This window comes from Tursiops truncatus, chromosome 17 (assembly GCF_011762595.2).
Source record: "Tursiops truncatus isolate mTurTru1 chromosome 17, mTurTru1.mat.Y, whole genome shotgun sequence".
Lineage (NCBI taxonomy): Eukaryota > Metazoa > Chordata > Mammalia > Artiodactyla > Delphinidae > Tursiops > Tursiops truncatus.
The window spans coordinates 7,044,043-7,049,460 of record NC_047050.1 but is presented as its reverse complement, the minus strand read 5'-3'; the positions used below and the strand labels follow the sequence as shown (position 1 = coordinate 7,049,460).

At 40.4% G+C, this 5,418-nt stretch overlaps 1 pseudogene; it reads left to right on the top strand.

Annotated features, from left to right (window-relative positions):
- Nucleotides 1-4,037: 4,037 nt before the first annotated feature.
- On the top strand, nucleotides 4,038-4,683 carry LOC101324709 (AP-3 complex subunit sigma-2 pseudogene; annotated as a pseudogene).
- Nucleotides 4,684-5,418: the final 735 nt, after the last annotated feature.

The window sequence follows — 5,418 nt, the reverse complement described above, 5'->3', positions numbered from 1 at the left end:
TGGGGGGTGAATGATTTGTTATCAAATTAGATGGCAAAGCATTGTGTTTATTATTCAGTGACACTGTAGCTGTGCTAAACTAATACTATATACATCAATATTATTAGATTAGGAACTCTTTATAATAGCCCCACGCACAGAAAAGCAGTTTTCAGAAAAACTGGACATTTTAAAATGGAATATCTCATCGAAACAAAGTTTCTTTAAAAAATTTAAAATATTGAAATAAGGCTGAAGTCAAAGTAAATGCTCATTTTGTTATCCAAGCAAGGAAAACCATTTACCAATGTTGAATTAATTTAATTGTGTGTGATTGCAGCAGATGAAGAAATGTGTCCAGAGAAAATAAACTTGATTAAGGCTATTAGTCTTTTAGTGAGAACAGTTGCTGCAAGAGGTAAGGACATTGAGGACAACAGATGGAGTAAACATACTTTCCATATTCCTCCCACTGAGTACAATACATCTAAAATCCCTGGATATTATATACTGAAAAACATAAGAAGGCTCTGAAAAGTGGAGAGAAGAAGGCAGACTAGATAGGGAGCTTAGGACCCAAAGAATGCTGAGTTCCCTGACCTTTTCTTTCTGACTCATCTATCCCACACTGGGACTGGAGAAGCTAGCATCCTAACAATGCCAATGGGAACAGATGAAAAAACAAACAAACAAACAAACAAAAAACAAGAAAAGCATGCTCTCTCTAGCCAAAAGGCCAGGAAAAGGGCTACCTAGCAAGACAGACACTTAAATAATAACTGTTCTACTCCAGCCAAGCACCACAGGAGAAGCTGTGGCCAAGTCTTACCCATCATCAAAACTGGAGTGGAGAGCCTAGGTGTGTAACAGGGTACCCCAAACCACCTGCCATTGTTGTGTCAGAGGCTGAGGGGGGAAACAGGATCTTTGTCCATACTGAGTGGTAATGAGGAGCCTGTGGTGTTGGTGAAAATGACATGGGAGCCTGGAATTCATCTACACCTGGTGACCTAGTGTCAGAGAAAGCCTAGAGGAGGGTCAGGTCTTTAATCACCTCTCAGAGAATATGAGGCCAACCCTCCTCCCAGTGTCAGTGGGGACCCATCATTAACAAGGACCCCTCACCCTTCAAGTTGTCAACAGAATCCTAATGGAGAATCTGCATCTAATTTCACTTGGCAGTAACAAGGTGGAGTTGTTCCCCAACTGGAGTTATGTCAGGGGGAGCTTGCTAAAATACAAGGCTTATATAAGACCCAGAGTCTCACAGCATATGAAATGTCCAGATTTCAAAAGAAAATCACTTGTTATACTAATAACCTGGAAAATCTAAATTTGAATGAAGAAAGGCATTAGAAATAACAACACTGAACACTGAAATGTCAATACTGAAATAACACAGATGTTAGAATTATCTAACAAGGATTTTAAAGCAGCCTTCATTAAAAAGCTTCCACAGGTAATTGTGAACACCATCAAAACAAAGGAAAAATAGACATTATCAGCAAGAAACAGAAGATATAAAGAAGAATCAAGTGGAAATTCTGGAACTGAAAAACCAAAAAATAAAGTCAATGGATAGTCTAACAGAAGAAAAGGTGTATGTGATGATAGAACAATAGGAGAGAGAGAAAATAGACTGAAAATAAAAGTGAACAGAGCTTCAGGGACCTGTGGGCTATAACAACAAATCTAACGTTCATGTCATCAGTGTCCCAGGAGAGGAGAAAGAGAATTCAAAGAAATAATGGATTAAATTTCTCCAAATTTGTCAGAAGACATAAACTTACAGATTCAAAACGCTGAGTGAACCCCAAAAAGGATAAATCTAAAGACACATCATAGTTAAACTTCTGAAAAGTAAAGACAAAGAAGAAAATCTTGAAGGCAGTCAGAGAGAAACACAGGAAACAATTTGAACAATATCAGAAACCATGGAGGCCAGAAAGAAGTAGCATAGCATTTTTCAAGTGCTGAAATAAGTCAACCCAGAATTCTATATCCAGAGAAAATATTTTCAGGAATGAAGAAGAAATTAAGACATTCTCAGATTGAAAGGAAGACTAAGAGAATTCATTGCTTGTAGACCTACTGTGAAAGAATGACTAAAAGAAGTCCTCTAAACAGAAAGGAAATGATAAAAGAAGGAATTTTGCAACACCAGGAAGGAAGAAAGCAGAAGAGAAGAACAAAAAGGTGAGTAAATATAAGACTTTCCTTCTTCTTTTGCATTTTTATAATTATATTTAATGTTTGAAGCAAAAATTATTATAACTGTGTAATGTGGTCCTCTGTTTATGTAGAAGAAAAATTAAAGCTAATTATGTTATACATGGGGAAGGGTAAATGGACGTAAAGGGAAGTAAGGTTTCTATACTTTACTCAAACACATAAAATGTCGACATTAGTAGACTGTAAGTTATGCTAATATAGTATAATATGCAAAGTAACTACTAATATAGTTATGGAAATAGATACACTTAAAAACATGGATAAATCAAAATGGAATTCTAAAGAAAGTTTAAGGAACTGACAAGAAGATAGGAAAAAAAAAAGAAACAAATGAAAAACAGAGACAGCAAACAGAAAAAAAATAAAATGGCATAATTAAGTCTCGACCTATCACTAATTACAGAAAATGTAAATAGTCTGAATATATTGAATTAAAAGACAGAGGTTGGCATAATCGATTTAAAAAACAAAAAGAAAACATGACCTAACTATTGGCTATCCACAAGAAACTTGCTTCAACTATAATGATATGTGTAGGTTGAAAGTGAAATGATGAACTGAGATACACTACACAAACACTAATCAAAAGAAAGCAGGAGTGGCTATATTAATATCAGATTCAGTGGACTTCAAGGCAAAGAAAACCACTGGAGACAGAGAGTCAATCGACTAGGAAGACACAGGAATCCTAAATTTGTATGCACCAAAAAGCCAAGCTGCAAAGCTGTGAAGCAAAATCTGATAGAACTGAAAGGAGAGAGACAAATCCACAGTTACAGCCGAAGACTTCAAAACCCCATCTCAGCAACTGACAAAACAGCTAGACGAAAATCCTCAAGGACAGAGCTCAACAAGACCATCAGCCAAAAGGATCTAATCAATACTCATAAAGCACTCTACCTGCCAACAGCAGAGTATACGTTATTTTCATGCATCCATGGAACATATGCCAAAGTAAATATTTTCCTGGGCCATAAAACAAATCTTGACAAATTTGAAGGAATTGAAATCACATGGAGTGTTCTCTCTAACCACAATGGAATAACACTAGAAATCAAGAACAGGAAGAGATCAGGAGAATCCCCAAACACCTGGCAGCTAAAACAGCACACATAAATAATCTGTTGGTCAAGGAAGAAGTCTTGAGACAAATAACAAATACATTGAACTTGGTGAACATGAAAGCAAAACATCAAAAATTGTGGGACGCTGTTAAAGCAGTGCTTAGATGAAAATCTGTAGCCCTAAATGCTTACAGACAAAAAAGGAGAAGTCCCAGATCAATAATCGAAGCTCTCACTTCAAGAACTTAGAAGGTGAAGAGCAAAATAAACTCATAGTCGAGGAGGAAAAAGAGAGCAAAAATCAATAAAATTGAAAACAGACACACAATAGAAAAGTCAATGAAACATAAGTTTTTATTTGAAAAGATCAATAAAATAGACAAAACTCCAGCAAGATTGACAAATAAAAAGAGAGGAGAGAAATTTCTATTATCAGTTTGAAACAAAAGATCACACTACAGAGTTTGCATACATCGAAAGAATAAGAGAATACTCTGAGCAACGCTAGACACATAAATTTGACAGTTGAGATGAAATAGATTAATTCTGTGAAAAGTATATAAACTACTCCAACTCATCCAGTGAACAGCCCAATAACAACTAATGCAATTAAATTTATACACACACATATATATGTATACACACATATTAATAAAATAGAATAAAAACCCAGAAATAGTTCCATATAAGTATGGCCAGGTTGTAGTGGAAGGAGAGGCTCTCTGAAAGCAGCTGGTGGTGAAAGGAGTGTGGCGGGCAAAGATGATTCAGGCAATCCTGGTTTTCAATAACCACGGGAAGCCACGTGGCTTGTCTGCTTCTACCAGCGTTTCCCAGAAGAAATTCAACAGCAGGTTATTCGAGAGATCTTCCATCTAGCTCTCAAACGGGATGACAATGTCTGTAACTTCTTGGGGGGTGGAAGTTTGATTGGTGGGTCTGACTACAAACTGATTTATCGGTGTTTTGCTACCCTCTACTTTGTATTTTGGGGGGATTCATCAGAGAGTGAACTTGGGATCTTAGACCTCATCCAGGATTTTGTGGAGACTCTGGACAAGTGTTTCAAAAATGTTTGTGAATTGGATTTGATCTTCCATATGGATAAGGTGCACTACATTCTTCAGGAGGTGGTGATGGGTAGGATGGCGTTGGAAATAAACATGAATGAAATCGTGGCTCAGACTGAAGCTCAGAACAGGCTGGAGAAGTCCGAGGGTTGTCTTTCAGCAGCACCTGCCCGGGCCGTGTCCACCGTGAAAAACATCGGCCTGCTGGAGATGCCTCGGATTATCAACGTTGGCGATCTCAACATCAAGGTCCCCAACCTGTCGCAGTTTGTCTGAGGGTAGAAGACGGCTGAACTGAGTCCTTGGAACCAGCAAACCGAGCCAGTCCTGCAGCAAAACCTGATCTGCGCCCTAGAGGAGTGCAGCCTCGGGCCCTGGCCCCTGCTGTCCTGCAGCGGGAAGGAGTCCTGTGTCCACTGCCAGCCTGTGCTTGCTTCTCACATGTGCGGCCTTGCCCGTCTCTCCTACACGCGGCCACTGCAGATGTGAAGGGTCCTGGCTTCCTCAGTGGGGTGCAGGTGCCCAAGCCACTCGCCCCCTTTACCTTCCACGTGCCACTCCCAGGGATTGCAGACTGCCGTGAGAACAGAACCTCACCACGAGGATGTTCTCCGACTAGAGTCTTCAACCTTAGCACCACGAGGCTCCCTGAGGTCCTGTAGCATTGACTTCCCTGGTGAGGTACCATAGCTAGAAAAAGGCTGACCCTCTAGATGTGGGGATGTGGTGAGTGGCAAACAAGGGCAGGATGTTGTGAGGTCCAGAGTCGCCTACTGGCTCCACTAGAGTTGGCACACCCAGAATCCTTTTGTAGAGCCAGGCTGTCTCATCACCACCTCCTGAGGCACACACTCCCCACTGCCACAGTCCTGGCTCTGCTCTCCCAGGTGTTTACGTGCAGGACACAACCCAAGTCATAGGCCTGTCGTTTGCCTGCCCTGCCACATTTCTGAGGGCACAGCCCACAGCCAGAGGGGTCCCCCTCAAAGGGGAGGAGCCCCGTGTCTGCAGAAGGCAGAGCTGACAGCGTGGAGCATCTCAGAATCATGACTCTTCCAGGTTTAACACACCTT